The 14,323-nt window shown below is 39.1% G+C and overlaps 1 pseudogene; it reads right to left on the reverse strand.

Moving 5' to 3' along the window:
• Positions 1 to 2,356: 2,356 nt before the first annotated feature.
• LOC103019586 (disintegrin and metalloproteinase domain-containing protein 21-like) overlaps positions 2,357 to 14,323 on the reverse strand; it is a 35,182-nt pseudogene continuing 23,215 nt past the window's right edge.

Here is a 14,323-nt window from a genome sequence, read left to right on the forward strand (position 1 = left end):
GAGCAGAGAGGGGCTGGAGGCTGGGCATCCCCAGAGAGGTGGAGGAGGGAGGGGGAAGCTCTTACATAACAATGGTGTATTCATGAGGGGGAGGGGCTGTGCTAAGTGATCCTGGGGATCCTGGCATAGGGCTCTTAGAGAGGAGGAAACCTGGGAGAAATTAGGAAAAATGGAGTGTATATCTTGGGCTGAGTGGTTCCACGGTCTCTTGGAAAAGTCACAGGGGAAGAATCAGTGGGTTTGGTATAGTTTTAAGACAGTGATTGACTTTTTTTTCCTGAAACCAAAATGAGACAAGGCTTCAATTTGTAATTAAGAAATTACAAAATGGAGAGGAGAGTGGAAGCTTCTTTTCTGTAAGAATTTTGAGAAGAGAATCAGATTCTCTCATACTTTATAAAAATGGAATGTGTTGGGGTGATTAACGGAAAAAAAGAATAAATAAATAGTGTCATGAGTAGAAAGGGTAAGGTGGATAATAATAGTTTCTAATAAAGTTAAACTTATACTTGCCCTACATCTCAGTGATTCTAGCCATAGGACGTTCCCCACAGCGATTCGTATGTGGATATTCATAGCAGCATTATTCACAAGTTTATTCCACAGACTGGAAACAAACAACCAGTACTGAATAGATGAATGGCAAACAAACTGGCATATTCATTCAGTGGGATAATCCTCAGTAAATCTGAACAAGTTTCTGATATGTGTAAGAACATGGATGTATCTATCTCATAGATATTATGATGATAGAAAGAAATCAAACCAAAGAAACTTCATATAGGACTTCATTTGTATGAAGTTCTGGAATAGTCCAAAATAATATAGAGGAATAGAATTTAAATCACTGTTTTCCTGATGTGAGGGAATGGAGGGATGGAGGGAACTTTCTGGAGTGATGGGAAACTTCTGAATCTTGATTGGGGCGTGCTCAAGATGAACGTTTGAAATCCTCATCCCCAAGGTGGTGGTATTAGTGGGTGGGGTCTTTGGGAGGTGATTAGTGCTTTTATAAAAGAGGCCTCAGAGAGATCCTTCACCCCTTTTGCCCTGTGTGGTTACGGTGAGAAGGTGTCATTTATGAGCCAGGAAGTGATTCTCACCAGACACTAAATCTGGTGGTGCCTTTATCTTGGACTTACTGGCCTCCAGAACTGAGAAATAAAGTTCTCTTATGTATAAGTCACCCAGTCTATGGTGTTTTGCTGTCTCAACATAATATAACATAAAATTGGTTCCTGGAGGTACTGTTGTAGGTAACAGTTACCTGAAGTTTTGTGAATGGCATGGAACTAGGTATTGGATAGAGATTGGAAGAGTTTTGAGCGGCAGACTAGAAAGCCTACAGTGCTGTGGACAGACTCTTGGTGACAGCCTAGAAAGAAAAAAGAAAAGTTGCATAGAAAACCCCCAGTCTCCTTAGAAAATACCTTAGAAAATACCTAAGTAATCTTGAACAGATTGGTAGGATATGGACTGGAAAGGCCATCCTAATGAGGCAGAAATGGGGATTATGTTATTGGACAATGGAGGAAAAGCCATTTGTTATCAAGTAGCAAAGAAATTGGCTGGAGTGGGTTTGGCTGGAGTGGGTTCATGTCCTAGTGTTTTGTGGAATGTAGAACTTTAGAGCATAAGTGGGATATTTAGCTGGGGAAATATCTCAGCAAAGTGTTGAAGGAGTGGCTGGTTTATTTCCTTTTGCTATAAGCTTCTAGTAAAATGTAGGAAGAGAAAAGAGATTTAAAGATGGAATTGTTCATCAAAGAACAGTGGAACTTAAAAGATTTGGAAAATTCCCAGGCCATCCATATAGAAAAGACAGAGAAAGCATGGTCTGAATAGAACACTAAGGATGTGGTCAAGCAAACCACTTGATAAGATTAGTAAGTCATCTCCACAAGTCAGGAGCTATGAACAAGACAATAGCAGAATCACCCCCTTGCTCCACAGGGTGATCCAGAGATCATCAGATCAATTTCAAAAGAGGGGTCTCCAGTGCCTTCAGGACCTTTTCATGCCTTATCAGAGGCATGACAGAGTTGCCACACACTTGGGTTCCATTCCCAGCACTCCACAGCACAGGCAACAGTAGCCACTCCTCTAGAAGGCACAGGCAGCAGGCTTTGGCAGTGTCCATGCTGGGCAGTCTCCATTGGTGTGCAAATTCCACCCAGATTTTGAAGGATGGATATTACTGGAGATGAGGGTCTATGACCCTGGAGAGGCAGCCACCTTAGAGAGCACACACTAGGGTAGTACCCAGCAGAGCCATGGGGGCAGGTCACTTCCAGGATCCCAGACTAGTAGAACTATTGCACATTATTTAAGCCTGGGGAGCCACAGGCATATGACTTCAGTCCATGAGAACTACAGTGTGGGCTGTGTTCAGCAAAACCATGGGGCAGGCCTCCAGGAGTCTTGGGTGTCCAACCCAGAACTGCCACCCCAGTGTGTCTGGAAGGCAGAACCTCCACTCCAATGGATCCGGAAGTGAAACAAAATCCCCAGTGTGCCTAGAGGGAAGAACATGGAGCCAAAGAGGATTAATTATTCTCTTGCCTTAAGATTTTGGACATACTTGGGACTGGTCGCTCCTTTCTTCTTTCCTATTTCTCCCTTTTGGAATGAGAGTGTCTATCCTGTGCCTGTCCCACCATTGTATTTTAAAGCATATAACTTGTGTGACTTCTTTAAAAAATTATTCAGGGAGTTCCCTGGTGGCCTAGTGGTTAGGATTCTGGGAATTCACTGCTGTGGCCTGGGTTCAATCCCTGGTCAGGGAACTGAGATCCCAGAAGCCACATAGCATGGTGGAAAAAAATTATTCAGAAATATCCCTATATAATTGAAAGATAAAGATTGAGGTTTTGGGGAGTACCTTCAAGATGGAGGAGGAGTAAGACGTGGAGATCACCTTCTTGCCCACAAATACATCAAAAATACATCTACATGTGAAGCAACTCCTACAGAACATCTACTGAACACTGGCAGAAGACCTCAGACTTCCCAAAAGGCAAGAAATTCCCCCACGTACCTGGTCATGTGGCTGACATGGTCTTTGTGCTCCGGCCGGGTGTCAGGCCGGAGACTCTGAGTTGGGAGAGACGAGTTCAAGACATTGGATCACCACAGACCTCCTGGCCACACTTAATATCAATCAGTGAGAGCTCTCCCAGAGATTTCTGTCTCAACGCTAAGGTCCTCAGCTCCACTCAAGGACCAGCAAGCTGCAGTGCTGGACACCCCATGCCAAACAACTAGCAAGATAGGAATACAACCCCACCCATTAGCAGAGAGGCTGCCTAAAATCATAATGAGTTCACAGACACCCCAAAACACACCATTGGATGCAGTGCTGGACACCCCATGCCAAACAACTAGCAAGATAGGAATACAACCCCACCCATTAGCAGAGAGGCTGCCTAAAATCATAATGAGTTCACAGACACCCCAAAACACACCATTGGATGCAGTCCTGTCTACCAGAAAGACAAGATCCAGGCTCATCCACAAGAACACAGGCACCAGTCCCCTCCACCAAGAAGCCTACACAAGCCACTGAAACAACCTTACCCACTGGAGGCAGACACCTAAAACAATGGGAACTAGGAACATGCAGCCTGCTAAAAGGAGACACAAAACACAGTAAGTTAAGCAAATGAGAAGACAGAGAAATTTGCAGCAAAGGTAAAAGTAAAAACCCACCAGATGAAACAAATGAAGAGGAGATAGGCAGTCTACCTGGAAAAGAATTCAGAGTAATGGTAGTAAAGATGATCCGAAATCTTGGAAATAGAATAGAGAAAATACAAGAAACGTTTAACAAGGACCTAGAAGAAGAAAAAAACCAAACAAACAATGATGAAAAACACAATAAATGAAATTTAAAATTCTCTAGAAGGAATCAATAGCAGAATAACTGAGGCAGAAGAACAGATAAGTGACCTGGAAGATAAAATAGAGGAAATAACTACTGCAGAGCAGAATAAAGAAAAAAGAATGAAAAGAATTGAGGACAGTCTCAGAGACCTCTAGGAGAACATTAAATGCACCAACATTCGAATTATAGGGGTCCCAGAAGAAGAAGAGAAAAACAAAGGGAATGAGAAAATATTTGAAGAGATTATAGTTGAAAACTTCCCAAATATGGGAAAGGAACGAGTCATTCAGGTCCAGGAAGCACAGAGAGTCCCATACAGGATAAATCCAAGGAGAAACATGCCACAACACATATTAATCAATGTATCAAAAATTAAATACAAAGAAAAAATATTAAAAGCAGCAAGGGAAAAGCAAAAAATAACATACAAGGGAATCCCTATAAGGTTAACAGCTGATCTTTAGCAGAAACTCTACAAGCCAGAAGGGAGTGGCAGGACATATTTAAAGTGATGAAAGGGAAAAGCCTACAACCAAGATTGCTCTACCCAGCAAGGATCTCATTCAGATTTGATGGAGAAATTAAAATCTTTACAGACAAGCAAAAGCTAAGAGAATTCAGCACCACCAAACCAGCTTTACAACAAATGCTAAAGGAACTTCTTTAGGCAGGAGACACAAGAGAAGGAAAAGACCTACAATAACAAACCACCCCAAATTAAGAAAATGCTAATAGGAACATACATATCGATAATTACCTTAAATATAAAAGAATTAAATGATCCAACCAAAAGACGTAGACTGGCTGAACGGGTACAAAAACAAGACCTGTATATATGCTGTCTACAAAAGACCCATTTCAGACCAAGGGACACATACAGACTGAAAGTGAGAGGATGGAAAAAGATATACCATGCAAATGGAAATCAAAAGAAAGGTGGAGTAGCAATTCTCCTATCAGACAAATACACTTTAAAATCAAGACTATTACAAGAGACAAAGAAGGACACTACATAATGATCAAGGGATCAATCCAAGAAGAAGATATAACAATTGTAAATATTTATGCACCCAAATAGGAGCACCTCAATACATAAGGTAAATGCTAACAGCCATAAAAGGGGAAATCGACAGTAACACAAAAATAGTAGGGGACTTTAACACCCCACTTTCACCAATGGACAGATCATCCAAAATGAAAATAAATAAGAAAACACAAGCTTTAAATATCACATTAAATAAGATGGACTTAATTGATATTTATAGGACATCCCATCCAAAAACAGCAGAATACACTTTCTTCTCAAGCGCTCATGGAACATTCTCCAGGATAGATCATATCTTCGGTCACAAATCAAGCCTTGGTAAATTTAAAAAATTGAAATCTTATCAAGTATCTTTTCTGACCACAATGCTTTGAGACTACATATCAATTACAGGAAAACAATCTGTTAAAAATACAAACACATGGAGGCTAAACAATACACTACTTAATAACCAAGAGATCACTGAAGAAATCAAAGAGAAAATCAAAAAATACCTAGAAAAAAATGACAATGAAAACACGATGACCCAAAATCCATGGGATGCAACAAAAGCAGTTCTAAGAGGGAAGTTTATAGCAATACAATCCTACCTCAAGAAACGAGAAACATCTCAAATAAACAACCTAAACTTACACTTAAGGCAATTAGAGAAAAAGAACAAAAAACACCCAAAGTTAGCAGAAGAAAAGAAATCATAAAGATCAGATCAGAAATAAATGAAAAAGAAATGAAGGACACAATAGCAAAGATCAATAAAACTAAAAGCTGGTTCTTTGAGAAGATAAACAAAATTGATAAAGCATTACCCAGACTCATCAAGAAAAAAAGGGAGGACTCAAACCAATAGAATTAGAAATGAAAAAGAAGTAACAACTGACACTGCAGAAATACAAAGGATCATGAGAGATTGTTATAAGCAACTCTATGGCAATAAAATGGACAACCTGGAAGAAATGGACAAATTCTTAGAAAAGCACAAACTTCCGAGACTGAGCCAGGAAGAAATAGAAAAAAATAAACAGACCAGTTACAAGCACTGAACTTGAAACTGTGATTAAAAATCTTCCAACAAACAAAACCCCAGGACCAGATGGCTTCACAGGCGAATTCTATCAAACATTTAGAGGGAGAAAAGGAAAATGGCAGAGTAGAAAGACGTGCTCTCACTCCCTCTTGCGAGAACACCAGAATCACAACTAGCTGCTGGACAATCATCGACAGAAAGACACTGGAACTCACCAAAAAAGATACCCCACATCCAAAGACAGAGGAGAAGCCACAGTGAGACGGTAGGAGGGGCGCAATCAAAGTAAAATCAAATCCCATAACTGGTGGGTGGGTGACTCACAGACTGGCGAACACTTATACCACAGAAGTCCACCCACTGGAGTGAAGGTTCTGAGCCCCACCTCAGGCTTCCCAACCTGGGGGTCCGGCAACGGGAGGAGGAATTCCGAGAGAATCAGACTTTGAAGCCTAGTGGGAATTGATTGCAGGACTTCGACAGGACTGGGGGAAACAGAGATCCCACTCTTGAAGGGCGCACACAAAATAGTGTGCGCATCGGGACCCGGGGGAAGGAACAGTGACCCTGGGGGAGACTGAACCAGACCTACCTGCTAGTGTTGGAGGGTCTCCTGCAGAGGCGGGGGGTGGCTCTGTTTCACTGTCGGGACAAGGACACTGGCAGTGGAGGTTCTGGGAAGTACTCCTTGGCGTGAACCCTCCCAGAGTCTGTCATTAGCCCCACCAAAGAGCCCAGGTAGGCTCCAGTGTTGGGTTGCCTCAGGCAAAACAACCAACAGGAGGGAACCCAGCCCCACCCATCAACAGTCAAGTGTATTAAAGTTTTATTGAGCTCTGACCACCACAGCAACAGTCAGCTATACCCACCACCAGAGCCTCCCATCAAGCATCTTAGATAGCCTCAACCACCAGAGGGCAGACAGCAGAAGCAAGGAAAACTACAATCCTGCAGCCTGTGGAACAAAAACCACATTCACAGAAAGATAGACAAGATGAAAAGGCAGAGGGCTATATACCAGATGAAGGAACAAGATAAAACCCGAGAAAAACAACTAAATGAAGTGGAGATAGGCAACTTTCCAGAAAAAGAATTCAGAATAATGATAGTGAAGATGATCCAGGACCTCGGAATAAGAATGGAGGCAAAGATCGAGAAGATGCAAGAAATGTTTAACAAAGACCTAGAAGAATTAAAGAACAAACAAACAGAGATGAACAATACAATAACTGAAATGAAAACTACACTAGAAGGAATCAATAGCAGAATAACTGAGGCAGAAGAACGGATAAGTGACCTGGAAGACAGAATGGTGGAATTCACTGCTGTGGAACAGAATAAAGAAAAAAGAATGAAAAGAAATGAAGACAGACTAAGAGACCTCTGGGACAACATTAAACACAACAACATTCGCATTATAGGGGTCCCAGAAGGAGAAGACAGAGAGAAAGGACCTGAGAAAATATTTGAAGAGATTATAGTCAAAAACTTCCCTAACATGGTAAAGGAAATAGCCACCCAAGTCCAGGAAGCACAGAGAGTCCCATACAGGATAAACCCAAAGAGAAACATGCTGAGACACATAGTAGTCAAATTGGCAAAAAATAAAGACAAAGAAAAATTATTGAAAGCAGCAAGGGAAAAATGACAAATAACATACAAGGGAACTCCCATAAGGTTAACAGCTGATTTGTCAGCAGAAACTCTACAAGCCAGAAGGGAGTGGCATGATATACTTAAAGTGATGAAAGGGAAGAACCTACAACCAAGATTACTCTACCCAGCAAGGATCTCATTCAAATTTGATGGAGAAATCAAAAGCTTTACAGACAAGCAAAAGCTAAGAGAATTCAGCACCACCAAACCAGCTCTACAATAAATGCTAAAGGAACTTCTCTAAGTGGGAAACACATGAGAAGAAAAGGACCTACCAAAACAAACCCAAAACAATTAAGAAAATGGTCATAGGAACATACATATCGATAATTACCTTAAACGTGAATGGATTAATGGATTAAATGCTCCAGCCAAAAGACACCGGCTTGCTGAATGGATACAAAAACAAGACCCATATATATGCTGTCTACAAGAGACCCACTTCAGACCTAGGGACACATACAGACTGAAAGTGAGGGGATGCAAATGGAAATCAAAAGAAAGCTGGAGTAGCTATACTCATATCAGATAAAATAGACTTTAAAATAAAGAATGTTACAAGAGACAAGGAAGGACACTACATAATGATCAAGGGATCAATCCAAGAAGAAGATATAACAATTATAAATATATATGCACCCAACATAGGAGCACCTCAATACATAAGGCAACTGCTAACAGCTATAAAAGAGGAAATTGACAGTAACACAATCATAGTGGGGGACTTTAACACCTCACTTACACCAATGGACAGATCATCCAAAATGAAAATGAATAAGGAAACAGAAGCTTTAAATGACACAATAGACCAGTTAGATTTAATTGATATATATAGGACATTCCATCCAAAAACAGCAGATTACACGTTCTTCTCAAGTGCGCACGGAACATTCTCCAGGATAGATCACATCTTGGGTCACAAATCAAGCCTCAGTAAATTTAAGAAAATTGAAATCATATCAAGCATCTTTTCTGACCACAACGCTATGAGATTAGAAATGAATTACAGGGAAAAAAACGTAAAAAAGACAAACACATGGAGGCTAAACAATACGTTACTAAATAACCAAGAGATCACTGAAGAAATCAAAGAGGAAATAAAAAAAATACCTAGAGACAAATGACAATGAAAACACGACGACCCAAAACCTATGGGATGCAGCAAAAGCAGTTCTAAGAGGGAAGTTTATAGCTATACAAGCCTACCTCAAGAAACAAGAAAAATCTCAAGTAAACAATCTAACCTTACACCTAAAGAAACTAGAGAAAGAAGAACAAACAAAACCCAAAGTTAGCAGAAGGAAAGAAATCATAAAGATCAGAGCAGAAATAAATGAAATAGAAACAAAGAAAACAATAGCAAAGATTAATAAAACTAAAAGTTGGTTCTTTGAGAAGATAAACAAAATTGATAAGCCATTAGCCAGACTCATCAAGAAAAAGAGGGAGGGGACTCAAATCAATAAAATTAGAAATGAAAAAGGAGAAGTTACAACAGACACCGCAGAAATACAAAGCATACTTAGAGACTACTATAAGCATCTCTATGCCAATAAAATGGACAACCTGGAAGAAATGGACAAATTCTTAGAAAGGTATAATCTTCCAAGAGTGAACCAGGAAGAAACAGAAAATATGAATAGACCAATCACAAGTAATGAAATTGAAACTGTGATTAAAAGTCTTCCAACAAACAAAATCCAGGACCAGGTGGCTTCACAGGTGAATTCTATCAAACATTCAGAGAAGAGCTAACACCCATCCTTCTCAAACTCTTCCAAAAAATTGCAGAGGAAGGAACACTCCCAAACTCATTCTATGAGGCCACCATCACCCTGATACCAAAACCAGACAAAGATACAACAAAAAAAGAAAATTACAGACCAATATCACTCATGAATATAGATGCAAAAATCCTCAACAAAATACTAGCAAACAGAATCCAACAACACATTAAAAGGATCATACACCATGATCAAGTGGGATTTATCCCAGGGATGCAAGGATTCTTCAATATATGCAAATCAATCAATGTGATACACCACATTAACAAATTGAAGAATAAAAACCATATGATCATCTCAATAGATGCAGAAAAAGCTTTTGACGAAATTCAACACTTACTTATGATAAAAACTCTCCAGAAAGTGGGCATAGAGCGAACCTACCTCAACATAATAAAGGCCATATACAACAAACCCACAGCAAACATCATTCTCAACGGTGAAAAATTGAAAGCATTTCCTCTAAGATCAGGAACAAGACAAGGATGTCCACTCTCACCACTATTATTCAACATAGTTTTGGAAGTCCTAGCCACGGCAATCAGAGAAGAAAAAGAAATTAAAGGAATACAAATTGGAAAAGAAGAAGTAAAACTGTCTCTGTTTGCAGATGACATGATAGTATACATAGAGTATCCTAAAAATGCCACCAAAAAACTGCTAGAGGTAATCAATGAATTCGGTAAAGTTGCAGGATACAAAATTAATGCACAGAAATCTCTTGCATTCCTATACACTAATGATGAACAATCTGAAAGAGAAATTATGGAAACACTCCCATTTACCATTGCAACAAAAAGAATAAAATACCTAGGAATAAACCTACTTAGGGAGACAAAAGACCTGTATGCAGAAAACTATAAGACACTGATGAAAGAAATTAAAGATGATACCAACAGATGGAGAGATATACCATGTTCTTGGATTGGAAGAATCAATATTGTGAAAATGACTATACTGCCCAAAGCAATCTACAGGTTCAATGCAATCCCTGTCAAATTAACAATGGCATTTTTTACGGAACTAGAACAAATCATCTTAAAATTTGTATGGAGACACAAAAGACCCCGAATAGCCAAAGCAGTCTTGAGGGAAAAAAACGGAGCTGGAGGAATCAGACTTCCTGACTTCAGACTATACTACAAAGCTACAGTAATCAAGACAGTATGGTACTGGCACAAAAACAGAAATATAGATCAATGGAACAAGATAGAAAGCCTAGAGATAAACCCACGTACCTATGGTCAACTAATCTATGAAAAAGGAGGCAAAGATATACAATGGAGAAAAGACAGCCTCTTCAATAAGTGGTGCTGGGAAAACTGGACAGCTACATGTAAAAGAATGAAATTAGAATACTCCCTAACACCATACACAAAAATAAACTCAAAATGGATTCGAGACCTAAATGTAAGACCGGACACTATAAAACTCTTAGAGGAAAACATAGGAAGAACACTCTTTGAAATAAATCACAGCAAGATCTTTTTTGATCCACCTCCTAGAGTAATGGAAATAAAAACAAAAATAAACAAATGGGACCTAATGAAACTTCAAAGCTTTTGCACAGCAAAGGAAACCATAAACAAGACGAAAAGACAACCCTCAGAATGGGAGAAAATATTTGCAAACGAATCAATGGACAAAGGATTAATCTCCAAAATATATAAACAGCTCATTCAGCTCAATATTAAAGAAACAAACACCCCAATCCAAAAATGGGCAGAAGACCTAAATAGACATTTCTCCGAAGAAGACATACAGATGGCCAAGAAGCACATGAAAAGATGCTCAACATCACTAATTATTAGAGAAATGCAAATCAAAACTACAATGAGGACTGAGCTCTGACCGCCACAGCAACAGTCAGCTCTACCCACCACCAGAGCCTCCCATCAAGCCTCTTAGATAGCCTCAACCACCAGAGGGCAGACAACAGAAGCAAGAAAAACTACAATCCTGCAGCCTGTGGACCAAAAACCACAGTTACAGAAAGACAGAGAAGATGAAAAGGCAGAGGGCTATGTACCAGATGAAGGAACAAGAAAAAACCCCAGAAAAACAACTAAATGAAGTGGAGATAGGCAACCTTCCAGAAAAAGAATTCAGAATAATGATAGTGAAGATGATCCAGGACCTCGGAATAAGAATGGAGGCAAAGATTGAGAAGATGCAAGAAATGATTAACAAAGACCTAGAAGAATTAAAGAACAAACAAACAGAGATGACCAATACAATAACTGAAATGAAAACTACACTAGAAGGAATCAATAGCAGAATAACTGAGGCAGAAGAACGGATAAGTGACCTGGAAGACAGAATGGTGGAATTCACTGCTGCGGAACAGACTAAAGAAAAAAGAATAAAAAGAAATGAAGACAGCCTAAGAGACCTCTGGGACAACATTAAACGCAACAACATTCGCATTATAGGGGTCCCAGAAGGAGAAGAGAGAGAGAAAGGACCAGAGAAAATATTTGAAGAGATTATAATCGAAAACTTCCCTAACATGGGAAAGGAAATAGCCACCCAAGTCCAGGAAGCGCAGAGAGTCCCATACAGAATAAACCCAAGGAGAAACACGCCGAGACACATAGTAATCAAAGTGGCAAAAATTAAAGACAAAGAAAAATTATTGAAAGCAGCAAGGGAAAAACGACAAATAACATACAAGGGAACCCCCATAAGGTTAACAGCTGATTTCTCAGCAGAAACTCTGCAAGCCAGAAGGGAGTGGCATGAAATACTTAAAGTGATGAAAGGGAAGAACCTACAACCAAGATTACTCTACCCAGCAAGGATCTCATTTAGATTTGATGGAGAAATCAAAAGCTTTACAGACAAGCAAAAGCTAAGAGAATTCAGCACCACCAAACCAGCTCTACAACAAATGCTAAAGGAACTTCTCTAAGTGGGAAACACAAGAGAAGAAAAGGACCTACAAAAACAAACCCAAAACAATTAAGAAAATGGTCATAGGAACATACATATCGATAATTACCTTAAACGTGAATGGATTAAATGCCCCAACCAAAAGACATAGACTGGCTGAATGGATACAAAAACAAGACCCATATATATGCTGTCTACAAGAGACCCACTTCAGACCTAGGGACACATACAGACTGAAAGTGAGGGGATGGAAAAAGATATTCCATGCAAATGGAAATCAAAAGAAAGCTGGAGTAGCTATACTCATATGAGATAAAATAGACTTTAAAATAAAGAATGTTACAAGAGACAAGGAAGGACACTACATAATGATCCAGGGATCAATCCAAGAAGAAGATATAACAATTATAAATATATATGCACCCAACATAGGAGCACCTCAATACATAAGGCAACTGCTAACAGCTATAAAAGAGGAAATCGACAGTAACACAATAATAGTGGGGGACTTTAACACCTCACTTACACCAATGGACAGATCATCCAAAATGAAAATAAATAAGGAAACAGAAGCTTTAAATGACACAATAGACCAGATAGATTTAATTGATATATATAGGACATTCCATCCAAAAACGGCAGATTACACGTTCTTCTCAAGTGCACACGGAACATTCTCCAGGATAGATCACATCTTGGGTCACAAATCAAGCCTCAGTAAATTTAAGAAAATTGAAATCATATCAAGCATCTTTTCTGACCACAACGCTATGAGATTAGAAATGAATTACAGGGAAAAAAACGTAAAAAAGACAAACACATGGAGGCTAAACAATACGTTACTAAATAACCAAGAGATCACTGAAGAAATCAAACAGGAAATCAAAAAATACCTAGAGACAAATGACAATGAAAACACGACGACCCAAAACCTATGGGATGCAGCAAAAGCGGTTCTAAGAGGGAAGTTTATAGCTATACAAGCCTACCTAAAGAAACAAGAAAAATCTCAAGTAAACAATCTAACCTTACACCTAAAGAAACTAGAGAAAGAAGAACAAACAAAACCCAAAGTTAGCAGAAGGAAAGAAATCATAAAGATCAGAGCAGAAATAAATGAAATAGAAACAAAGAAAACAATAGCAAAGATCAATAAAACTAAAAGTTGGTTCTTTGAGAAGATAAACAAAATTGATAAGCCATTAGCCAGACTCATCAAGAAAAAGAGGGAGAGGACTCAAATCAATAAAATCAGAAATGAAAAAGGAGAAGTTACAACAGACACCGCAGAAATACAAAACATCCTAAGAGACTACTACAAGCAACTTTATGCCAATAAAATGGACAACCTGGAAGAAATGGACAAATTCTTAGAAAGGTATAACCTTCCAAGACTGAACCAGGAAGAAACAGAAAATATCAACAGACCAATCACAAGTAATGAAATTGAAACTGTGATTAAAAATCTTCCAACAAACAAAAGTCCAGGACCAGATGGCTTCACAGGTGAATTCTATCAAACATTTAGAGAAGAGCTAACACCCATCCTTCTCAAACTCTTCCAAAAAATTGCAGAGGAAGGAACTCTCCCAAACTCATTCTATGAGGCCACCATCACCCTGATACCAAAACCAGACAAAGACACTACAAAAAAAGAAAATTACAGACCAATATCACTGATGAATATAGATGCAAAAATCCTCAACAAAATACTAGCAAACAGAATCCAACAACACATTAAAAGGATCATACACCACGATCAAGTGGGATTTATCCCAGGGATGCAAGGATTCTTCAATATACGCAAATCAATCAATGTGATACACCATATTAACAAATTGAAGAAGAAAAACCATATGATCATCTCAATAGATGCAGAAAAAGCTTTTGACAAAATTCAACACCCATTTCTGATAAAAACTCTCCAGAAAGTGGGCATAGAGGGAACCTACCTCAACATAATAAAGGCCATATATGACAAACCCACAGCAAACATCATTCTCAATGGTGAAAAACTGAAAGCATTTCCTCTAAGATCA

The sequence above is a fragment of the Balaenoptera acutorostrata genome, chromosome 3 (assembly GCF_949987535.1).
Source record: "Balaenoptera acutorostrata chromosome 3, mBalAcu1.1, whole genome shotgun sequence".
In the NCBI taxonomy this organism is placed as follows: Eukaryota; Metazoa; Chordata; class Mammalia; order Artiodactyla; family Balaenopteridae; genus Balaenoptera; species Balaenoptera acutorostrata.